The sequence below is a fragment of the Crocodylus siamensis genome, chromosome 1 (assembly GCF_052110815.1).
Source record: "Crocodylus siamensis isolate JL-2025a chromosome 1, ASM5211081v1, whole genome shotgun sequence".
NCBI lineage: Eukaryota > Metazoa > Chordata > Crocodylia > Crocodylidae > Crocodylus > Crocodylus siamensis.
Genome location: NC_143395.1, coordinates 122328754 through 122340939, shown reverse-complemented (window position 1 = coordinate 122340939; position 12186 = coordinate 122328754). Strand labels below are relative to the sequence as shown.

General features: G+C 41.3%; 1 protein-coding gene across 8 annotated transcripts in view; it reads right to left on the bottom strand.

Annotated features, from left to right (window-relative positions):
- Positions 1-12186, bottom strand: part of TIAM2 (TIAM Rac1 associated GEF 2) — a 272880-nt gene that overhangs the window by 167081 nt on the left and 93613 nt on the right. Inside the window, exon 1 of one of the 8 annotated variants that reach the window (XM_090041647.1) lies at positions 3590-3739. The exons of the other annotated variants lie outside the window; for them this stretch is intronic. The gene's annotated coding sequence lies outside the window, so the exon portion shown is untranslated. Of the gene's footprint in view, positions 1-3589; positions 3740-12186 lie in introns of those variants that run through there. 8 annotated transcript variants of the gene reach the window in all.

Here is a 12186-nt window from a genome sequence, read left to right as displayed (position 1 = left end):
GCCTGTCAGCAAACTGAACTGTTCCTATATGCTAGTTTTGTAAAACTTTCCAACCGCTTCCAGCTCACAACCTGTGATCCCCATCATGTGGAAGCAACTGATATAATTTAAGAACATAACTGCATGGTACTGGACAGGCCAGTGTTTCTAGCCCAGTATCACATCTCCAACAATGGCAAGCAGTAGTGCTTTAGAGAGGGGTGCTCAACTCCCAGCTCATGGGCCAGATCCACCTTGCAGAGCCACACCATCTGGCCTGCAGGGGTCCAAAAATTTGGCAGCAGAGGAACGGTGGCAGAAGTTGCTGCTCCCCTGATGTCAAATTTCCAGACCCTTGGTGAGCCAGGCAGGCTGGACAGCATGCTGGAGCTGCATAGAGGTGGCCCAAGGCCCTACCCAAGGATATAGGGGTTGAACCCAGGAGGTGGTGTGGAGCTCAATCCTAGCTCATGGGACCCAATCTGACACAAGAAGGTTAACTACTGCTTTAGAGGAAAAGTATATAAATGAGGCATGTCTCAAATGATCCGTACCTTCCCTTGGCATCAACTTTCACTGGTATAGGGATATCAGAGGGTTACATCCCTGACTATCTGATCCCCACAATGGACCTGTCATTCATGTATTTGTCTAATCCATTTTTGAACCCAACTATACAAGCAGGATACAGTCTGTGGTTAAGTCATGGGACAGCCAAGTTCAATTCCCAACTCTTCCACAGACATTATGTGAGGCTTTAGGTAAGTCACTTAATCTATCTACACCTCAGTTCCCTACATGCAAAATAAGCATAAAGACTTTCATTTTCAAAGGTGCCTAACTGAGCTGGAACACAAATACCATTATCTTTCAATGGAGCAGATGCTTCTAGACTCACTTAGGTGTTTTTGAAAATCCCACTATTTTCCTGCATCTGTCACATCTGCTTAGACCCATATCACTTTGGCACACAGACTCTCTTTTAATCACCTGTACTAGCAGCCCTTAGAATAACTGGACCCCAATTTCAGTTGGCACTAATACAAACAGTATGCAAGCAGCAGCACATTTAGCAGTGTAAAATGCTACCACTGACAGCTACGTAGTCATCTGAAAGTTCTTTCAAATACATCTACTCAAAAACTATAGAGACACATTGGTCAAGACCAGCCTGAAATTCAGGCAGTATACATTCTGCAGTACTTCTTTCATTAAACTTGGATTGAGAACATTTCAATTCAGCACAGAAATGATGGCTAGGATACCCAAGTCTCTCATTCAGTTCAAAAGCTCCCAACCTCTGTTTGGACAGTTAGCTGTGATGGCCAGTCACAACTGCAAATAGAATGGTCTCCCCTATTTGACCCACACTCTTCCCCTGCAGAGACAAGAATAGAAACTACTGATATAGTCACGTGAACTCACACAGATCATCTTTTGGTAGCAGTAGCTTTGATTGCTTTAACTTCTTGCATGTCTCATTGTCAGAACTACAAATTGGACCTTGCTGTGTCAGTCTGCTGTCCAAACAATGATGGCATTTAAGGAGTTATGAGTATATTTCAAAAGATAGCCACACTCTTAAGCTGGAGTTGTCATTCTGCTCTCAACAGATAGTTGCAAAAAAGCAGATGCAAAAATAGTCATTCCTAACTCTCAGACAGGTCTGCATTCACAACTGAAAGAAAAGTATGTAGCAGGGAAATTCAAAAGGCATCTGAGCAAACCTCAGTGCCACTCCTGCTCCCCTAAGCTGCTCCATCAGCACAGAGGAACCCTATAACAGCACTTTGTGGATAGTCCCAGCAGCTCAGCTTGAGTGGAGTGTCAAAATGGGCGTATACTGGGGCTTCTGCCAGCTTTGGCATTAGAAACAAACTAAAGACAACAATAAGGCAGGGGGGCCTGACCATAGGCAGCAAGAGAAAATATTATTTTCTCCCTCTCCCCTCTCCCTCTTCCCTGCAGCGCTGTTGTGGGGCTGGAAAGTGATGGTGCTGTACACAGTGGTGGCGCTGGGCATGGCACTGAGGTGGCAGGGCGTGGGGGTGGTGCTGCTGTTACTACCTGCCGCAAAATTAGTTTGTGGGGACTACACCCCATTAGCTCTGGCATTCTGCTGCCCATGGGCCCAACCCCAGCAGGGCTACATTTGGCAGACAAAACACACCACAGGTCCAATGCAGGGCTCTTGTGACCAGACATCTAACCGTATTTATACCAGCACCCCTTCCCTCCCCAAAAATGCTACATTTGGCACACTTTCCTGCTGTTCAGTTTGCCCACGGACAGACACTTGAAGGTGTCAATTCCAAAGTAAACTTACACCTTTGGCCCAAAGCTATTTGAGGACAGAGAATCTGGGAGTTGGTCTCTGCAATCCAACTTGAGACAGTCTGTCAGAAAATTAAAAACAGAGCAGGGCTTTAGCATTCCAAGAACCCTGCAGCACAAATACAGTTTCAGGCTTTCTTTTCAGTAACACCATCGCGTCAGAGCGTTACTGTCAGAGAAAAGGAAAGAACACTGGCAGGACACGACCCAAGGGCCCCATTAAAAGGCTCACTTGAGTATCCTAGCAGTTGCAGAATACCCTCCCCGTTGCTGCGCTGCAATACTCTCTCTCCTCTCAAAGAGATCTATGCATATTGTGTCTCATTAAGAAACACCAGAAACAAGATCTTTCCATCACTAGCTTCAGCCTGGTAACTTGCTACATATTACAGTTTGAAGAAATCACCAACTCCAAGGGGAAAAGACACGTGATCTCCAGAGTCACGTATGAAATTGCGAATATGCAAAAGTAACACCGTGACATCAACAGAATGCAGTAATGCATGGGCAAACTCTTGCTGCACCACAAGAACAATTAACCATTTTCTTCAAATAAGCTGCTTCCTCTTTCACTGCTTTCTTTGCAGATATATCTTCCTTTTCTGGACAACTGAATTAGCCTTTTAACGGTTCTTTTACTCGGTTAGTTATTCAAATCCCAAGTGGGAAGAGTTTCAAAATAACAAAACCTGTTAAGAAGCCCCCTTCACTCCATCTCCCAAATGAGAACCTCCACGTTGCAGTTATCCAATTCAATAACATTAAAACTTCTAAAAGCCACTTTTGCTCTAACAATTTAAAAATACTTAAAGCACTAAGAAAGATAACTTCTGACAAGTTAATGATACATGTTTATTGTAAGTTGCTTAAGTTATGGGACCAAATAGACCAAATTCAAGGGAGGAATGAAGTAGCTTTCCTGTACATTAATTGCTACAGATTAGGAAAGTTTCTTTAATATTATTGACTGCATAAAACTGCTAAAATATATGATCTAAAGACTTCACAGATATATAGATAGCTACTACAATTGAGCCATAAGATAATTTTGGCAAGGCTAATTCAGCAGTTAAAACAACTAAGTTTAACAAACTTCTGATAAGAGTTTTGTGGGGGAAAAAGCACAGTAGAAAGCAGTAGACACAGAAACTGTTCGCTGTGCCTATAACTTTCAAAGTTCTTGTAACTCCCTCTATTTTTTTAATTATCATTATTATTCTTGAGTCTGACTGACAGCTCCCTTCCCCCCCAAGTTTTTGCTGCCCACCAGACTTACCTTAACCAAAGCCCCTGCTTCAGCCCGTTTTCCCTAACATTTCACAAAACTTTGTAGCCTGTACACAGGCTCTCACTTTCTTTCTGTCCCTGGTAAGCCAGGAAACTGTGTCTAACACTTCAAAATGTTCAGCCGTTATGAGCTAAAAACAGATCCTGTGCTATGCTGGATGTATTTTTGTCTGCAAGCTACACACCCTCCTTGTGTTCAATTTTTTCCATTGGTGGAACAGTATGATGCAGACTTAACCAGAAAGTGGTTTTCCATGGGCCGCTTGAAATGATTAGCCTAGACGGCCTGCCATAATGCTTTAAAGCCACCAGGGAATACTCTATGACTAGGCTGTTGTTTGACCCGGCATTCCAGAGTTACCACGAAAGTTCCAGAGGAAAGCTAATAGAAAGTTTGCTGAATAAAGGTTTGCTTGCTTGAAGGTAGCTTCAGTGTTTTTTTTAAACTCATTAATATACCTAACATCTTTGTATACGATGTCTTGGGAAACCTACAGCTTCCAAAGCCACAGCCGGAATGTTACAGTCATGAAACCTTCTCTCTAAAAACAGTGCCTTTTTTTTTCTCTTTTTTTTTGATTTTTACAAAAGCTTGGGTTTTTTTCTTTTTGTTTTTAACATCCCACAAAAAACCTACACTGACTTACAACAGCCTTCAGATTGAATTAATTTGTTCTTAAATAACTGGTGTAAGATGAAATATATTTTTATACAACTGGCAACATTTGCAGAATCTCAGTACCCAAAGGTTAGCTGCTAAATCTGTAGTTACACATTTAAAAAAAAAAAATTAAATTTCAGAGTTCTGCAACCATATCTGTTACTTAAATGGGACATTTCTGTGCTGAGCACATTTGAATCATAAAGCAGGGATCCTGGTTTTCTCTGTTTAAAGAAAAAAATATCACAAATTCTCTGATTAAAAAACCCCAAATCCACTATTAAAATGAAGTGCCACTATATATATACAAGATGGCCATGAAAGTTTTTATCTGTTCCCCAAAAACCTAAACGTTTCAGTGCAGTTTGGTTCCTGCACCGACATATGAAGTTTTCCTTACTCTAAATATTTTATCCTAGCACATTTAATTTCAGAAAAATTCTAATTGTTCATACAGAGATGCACTGCTTTTACGATTCCTATTGACTTTAGTAAAATCTGAAAGGAAGTACCAACAGCTCCTTTTATTTTTTAGTTTTAAGATACAGCAGAAAGGTGTTCTACAAGACGGGATGTTCTGTGTCTGTGCTATACATATTTAGCTGGTTAAGATGGCTTTTCCACATCCACCTCCCAGTAGTTTCTTTAAAAACTCTTTAAAAAATTAAGATAATGTATGGTAGCCTTTTTGGAGAAACGTTTTACAAATATAGAACAAAGGACTGTAAGGAACCTCTAGGGTCTGAGCGTCTAGGATCCTGTTGCAGCAGCAACCATGTCATATAATCCAACTTAGCAAGGATTTTTGCTCCCACTACTTCAAATTTAGCAGCTATTCCAGAATCTTAATGGGCAGAAACCTTCTTCTAATTTCCAGCCTAAAAATCTATAAAAGTTTATACTTTTGTTCTTGTTCCAATACTGGTCTTTAGCTTATACAGCTCTTCTCTCTCCAAGATGCCCAAACCCTTTCCCAACTCCTCCAACATATTTCTAGACAGCAATCATATCTCCTCCCACCTTTTATTTTGCTAGGCAAAACAAGCCAACCTCTTTTTATCTTATCATGATGGCTTTCATTTCTCCTGACCACCCATCTCTGTACCTGTTCCAGTTGAAATTCATCTTTTTTTTAACATGGGTGATAAGAAGAGTTCCAATATCCCAACAAGATCCCAGTAGCAACTTGAACAAGGGTATTAATATATCCATGTCTGCTGGAAATAAATTGCCTGATGTTTCCTAGGGTTGCATTTGCTTTCTCATGGCCACATCACATTGATGGCTAATAGCCAGCCTGTAACTGAGTAATAAACTTGTAGGTTTCACCCAAGTTCATTTCCTAATAAGGCCCAAGCTTATAAGAGAAAATTCTTGTTATTAGCCCCCAAGTGCATGACATGGAACTTTGCACTATTACATTTTAACTAGCTTCTGTTACTTGAGTCCTCCAGGTCACCCAGTTCTTTTGTAGCAAAACCCCCAATTTTTCTTTTTTTATTTTCTTTTAAAATGCATTCCCTCCCCTTTCCCAACCATTTCTGACTTTTTCTCTCCCTCTCTGTTCCATATAGATAAGTATAAGTGAGCTCAAACTTAGGATAAGCTTTAAACATTTTTATTTTGGTAGCAAGTTTTTGGTTTTGGATATCCACTGTTTTATATTGTATAATTATTAGGTTTGTATTGATTTTTACTGTTGTATATTGTATTATCATCATTTTTGTATTGATTTTTATTGTTTTATATGGATATTGTCTGGTTTAGGCCTGTGTTTGTAAGTGAACCAAAGTCATGTCAAGTCTCCATTTCATATGTCAAGTCTCCATCTTGTGTCCTCTGCCCGGGTATCTCCGTGTCACAACTGTAAGAGCCATGTATCCCTCCCATGTAAATTGGTTCCCCAAATGAATGAGTGTGATTGGGAATGATTGAAATACAATGGTAGCAGGCCTTTACTGAATGGCCTATAATGACTGGGCCATCACCTCACATTGATTCATCCAGTAACCACGGACCTCACCCAGGAACACAAACAAGAACCCAGCACTGAAAGACAAAAGACCCTGCAGAACCAGCAACTCTCACCATTACAGACACCCACAACTGCACATCCCTGCATGGGGCACATGTGCTCAGTACACCAGGGGGTGACCCTTGCCTGGGCATGCCTCCTGTCACTAGGGTCAGACAAGGTCTTCCCCTATAAAAAGAGGCAGTGAAGACAGACCCAGTGAGACATCTGGATAGTGCCACAGCACCTATCTGCCCAGAGGCCCTGCCGGCGACCCCGTTCTGGACAACACCTACTGCACAAGGACCCCTTTCCATCCTGGATAGGTAGATATTACCTGCAAACTTCCTCCTACAATTTGGACTCTCTCCCCTCCTGCGCTTCAGTGGACTTCAGCCCCTGCACCAAGCCTCTCTAACCCCTGCTGCCACTGTGTGTGTGTTGGGAGGAAGGGGGGTGCAAGGGAACCAATAAGACATTGTGTCACCATCTCCCCTGTTCAATAAAACCACTGTCATTTGCAACTCCGAGTTGGGTCATGTTTTACTAAAACCTAGTCCCTTCCTTATCTTAAATTCCAGCCTCATTCTCTCTCTCTCTCAGCTCTAGCCCCCACCCCTCTCCACCAGTTTCCCGATCTCCTCTCAATTCCTACTGCCTTTCTCCGCTTTCCCACTGCCCCTGCCACCTTTCAGTCTCTCCTGTTGCTTTTCCTGTGATTTTCTGCTGTCTGTCTCTCTGTTTTCAGGCTTACCCCACCCCACTTCAGCTTCCCAGCACCTCATGGCTGTCCTGCAGATTTCTCCAGCTCCGAGCACCAACTGTGCTCCCTGCAACTTCTCTAGCTGCCCTGGAGCCATTTTCTGGCTCCCCACATCCAGAGCTCCTCTTTAACACCCATACTTTTCCTTAGTCTCATTTTCCCTCTCCCCACCTACTTTTTCAGCTCCCCTGTAGCTCTGGCTCCAGTCCCACCTCTGTGCCGGCATCGCTCCCCTGTTCTGTAGGCTTTCAGCATTGTCTTTTAATCAATTAAGATCAATTAACCTAAAGTTACACCCGAGCCTCAGTTCTCCAGCCCAGGTCCCTCTAGTCTACTGGTTCTAATCCCAGTTCCAGTGAATTACATTTCCAGCAACTTTCACTCTCTACACTTCTACTTTCTTACCTTAACCTCTACCCAGGTATCCTAAATACACGAAGCACAGACATACATATCACAATACCCAACTTAGGAACTCACTTGTGTGTATGTGTAGGTGGGTGGTATGTGTGTAAATTAGTTAATATACATATATAGATATCACTCTGTGTGTGTGGTATATAAATTAGTAATTGACATATGTGGGTTGAATGTGCAGATGTTGGTAACTGGTAACTGATTCCATCTAAATTTGGTGTGTGTAGCATGTATAGGCTTAAACTGGTGATAGATGTGCATGAACCTAGACCAGTTATTTTGAACGTGTGTGTATCTGAGTTGCTAGTGTGAGTGTGTATACATGGTATACAAATTAGTGAGCTGTGTCTAACGTTTGGGGTGTATAGTGTATGTGCTTGAATTTGTAGTAAGTATGCATGTGCCTAGGTTGGTTTGAATGTGTATGTGCCTGAGCTGGTAGTGGGCGTGTGTATGCACCCAACTGATTTGTGTGTTCGTATATGTGCAGTTGTACACCACGCCCTCCTGTCTAACGGTGCAATATTGAGATCCTGAGCGTTGGTCTGACCCCTCAGGGCAACACTTTCTATATAGTCCAGTCATCATCTGTACTGGCAATGCTTCCCAGCTTTGTGTTATCAGCAAGTCTCATTGATACTTTTCTGTTTTTTATCCTTAAGACATTGATGAGAATATTTAATAAGACATCTCTAGGAGTACATTGAGATTTTTGGGGCTAATACTAATCGCCAATATTTATCAGCCAATACCGATCCAATTTCCAATAGAGCTGCCTCTAGCTGGTATGTCTGGTGTGGTAGAAGGGAAAGGAGGAGGGAAAGGGCATGGCGGGGGGGCGCAGATCAACGCTGGGAGCAGAGAGGTGGCAAAATTTGGGATGGATGTAGCATCTTCCTAGTGCCGCCGGCGCCCATGTTGAGCCCGTCCACCCCATCCCACCTTGCACAGATCAGGGGGGCCTTTCCCCCCCATGCCCTGCTGGAGTACAAGCAGCAGTGGGAGCCACCTTCCCCCACCCTGCCTGGGCAGTGCCTGCCCCTGCCCCCTTATCATGGGGGGCATTGATTCCCCCGCCCCCATATCTCTTCCCTCCCCTTCTACCACACCGGACTTACCAGCTGAAGGCAGCTCCCCATGCTGCTGGCTGTGCTCCTTCCTGCCTGACTGCTGTGTTGCGACTGTGCACAGCACAGGCATTTATCAGCCAAATTATCAACCCCATTGGACCGATATCTGATACAGCCAGTTTTCTTTATATCCATACTGATACAATATCAGACTGATGTATTGATGCACCTCTACTCATCTCAGAACCCATATTTGAGAAACTCCACTAACTTCTCTCCAATCTAACAGCTCTTGTCAAAACAACACATTGTCATGTTCCCTTTAGCCAGTTCCTTATTAAGTTAACCAGTGAAAATGAATATTAATTACTAAAACATCTGCATGAGAAATCAAGTCCTGTTAGTTAAAAAATCATGTTTTAAATGCATAGGACTGCAATACAAAGACCACAAAGTAGCTCTTGCATTAGTGTGTAAATAGAGAGAAGTGCACGGAGCCTCCTCCACTATGCATTAAAACAGAAGTCAATCAGTCATTTCTCTAAGCACTACTAAAACGCTTTTGGGCTTTAGCTACCCAGAAAGGAGCAAGCAGCCCTATCAAACACTCCAAGTGGCAGAGCTCTACACTACCTCTCCACAGGGATAGTCTATAGCAGAGATGGTCAATTATTTTGACCAGAGGGCCACTTAGAGAGTTTCAGTGATGTCACAGGCAAGATCAGCATCCCCCCAACCCCTCCTCCACAACAGCTCACCTAAACTCCTTAAATGGAACCCGTGCATGGCTGGGCAGCTGGGATGGGGCCATGGGTGGGCATGGAGCAGCATTTGAGTGGGACAGGGAGGGACTGGGATTGGGATCAGGATCACGGGGCAGTGACACCACAGGTCTGAGCCCACATTGCGTGCCGGACAAAATGCCTTGATGAGCAGCATCTGGCCCGTGGCCCATATTTGCCCATTCCTGGTCTACAACACTACCTGCTTTATAGCATGACCCCCATCACTGTAACATCTCAGCACTTCATAATCTTTAATTTGTTTATGCTCATAACACTTCGGTGACATAAAAATGCAATGCTGCTCTCATTTTACAGCTAGTATGCCAACTCACAGAGACGGTGAGAATAAGTCCATGTCAGTAAATAAAGGTCTGATTTAACATAGTATTTAACACCCACTTAAAATAGATAGTGCGGATAACAAGAGTGAAAATGTGAAGGCATGGTGTTTTACGCAGGCTGGAAACCCAAGTACAAACCCTCAACAATTTTGACACTGGTTCTTGGCCCATGCTACAGCCCGTACTTCACATCTTCATTAGTTGCTGTAACCCATGCTAGTTAAACTCGGCCAGCATATGCTACAAACACACCTTCCTTTTGCTGCACAGGCATTCTATAACTGGCTTGCCCAATGTCCCACAGGTCCCGGTGGCAACAGGAGTGGAACCCAGGCCTCTGGCTGGTGTTTTAACTGCTAGGCCACTGCAGTTCTCTCCATCAAAACACTCATTTAAAATAAGAAAACCAGGGATTAAATCAAGGTGAAACACAGAGAGCTAAGTGATCCGACTGAGTTCAAAATGGAAGAGTATTTCAATTCATCCTATTTGAAGCCACCAAGGAGAATGCTGATCATTTTAACTTTTCACTAAGGTGAAAGGGGCACCTCTGAGCTACTGTTCTAAGCGCTTGCTAGAATCGTGTGTGCATCAGTTAAACCTGGTTCCCAGTTTCTGAAACTTTCTTCACAACTGTAAAGCTAGAAACTTACTTTTTTTCAACAAAAGCTAAGATTCTGAAGAACAAAAGTATCAGGTGAAGGAAGTAACAGTATACCATAAAAGATAGAAGGCCAGACATGCCAACCAAACCAAAGATCTCTCTGTGCTGAAAACCACTTGACATTACATGGGAAAAGCCACAGTACATTACGGGTTTACAAAAACACTTACAAAGTATGAGACAAACCTTAATAAAAAAAGCATCTTAGTCTTTTTCATGGACTAATTTTTAATCTTGTAAGAGAATACATATCAAGTATACTAGTTGTTTACAAGGAAAATAAATATTAGCACAAGATTTAGTGTATTTTAGTGATTCTTTTAATTATGCAAGGAATGTTTTTTTAGTTCCTCTTCTCCACTCCCATCCTTTAGATGCCCATACAGAAGAACAGGGAAGCAGGTGTAAAGTAATAAAATTTGAAATGACTTTACAGTTATAATAAATTACTCAGGAAAATGTTTCCATCCAACAAGATAACAAGAGTAGTTTTAAGACTTATTACAATGTAAGCATTACTGTTTTTAACATATATTTTGTTAATTTCAAGAAATAAAATTTAAATAAAAATGCTTGTGAAAATATAAAACTTCTATAGTTTAAGAACAGGCTAGTTTAAAGCATTTGCAAACTGAAGACACCAAACAAGCATTTTAATAAGCTTATCAAACCTGGAAAACTATTTGAAGGTGGAGTCATGTCACAGCAATATACTCAAGGGGTCTGCTAACATAAATATTTATAAAGCACAGGTGTTATTTCATATTGCATAACTAACATTGCTTGTGCCATTAACTGATCCAACAGATCAAGTAACTGCCTTTTAAAAAACTGAATATTTATAAATGATAGGTCACAGGTGCTTAAACATTCTTTTCTTTAAAAAAAAAAAAAGAAAAGAGAGACTATACTGTAGGTCAGCAGAAGATACCAAAAAACTGTTTGGGATCATACTGCTGATACTTAAATTAAGCTGTACACAAGTTTTATAATACACAAGATGTCACACTAGGATAAATATTGGACTTCTAAGCAAGTTTGTCAAATTGTGTTTTGCTTAGGTCACCTACATATAACATTTGTAATATATCAAGGCATATTTTTTAACTTGAGGAAGGTATATTAAAATCATCAAAGTTACTCAAGTTGCATAATATTTGATGCTTTTCTTAAATCTTCCACTTCTGGCATTAAATAATTAAAAAAACAAACAAACAACAGCTTAGATTTTCATTAAAAAATTATTCTTTCAACCTTATGGTGTTAGGCAGGAATCTGAAAGGAGGATCTTGGTGCCTCCTAAAGACACTTGCAAAAGGGAAACAGAGAGAGACTTTAGAATGTATTACCTTTTAAACTTTTTTTTTTTTTTTTTAAGTTCAACTCATGGTTTTTCAATATTTGAGGCTGGCAAACTTACTAAAGATATTAAGTTACAATTACAACTTATGGGAAATTATCAAAAAAGAAATCCTGCTATACAAAAAACTAAAATGAAGGTATTCCCTAGTTAGAGCATATTAAATTATATTTATCCTTTTTAAAATGGAGAGATTCCTGGAAACTTGCAAGGAAATCTGCCCAAAGCAGAATTAACAACAAGGACAAGGTCAACATCTGCCAGGGTATATAGCTGCTCACAATATTTTTTTCTGGTCGGAGGTGGTATTGTTTAAGTTGACAGGTTCCTAATGGTCTGAATTATTCAGCAAATCTCAAAGGAGTCTTTCTACACTCATTAGGAAAAAAAAAAAGTGAAACAACACAGAGTTCTCTTACTCCCATGGAGCCTATCATCCTAATTGAGAGAAACATCACAATATGTGCCATTTTAATCATATGAGTTAAGTAGCCAAAAAGTGTCTATTACT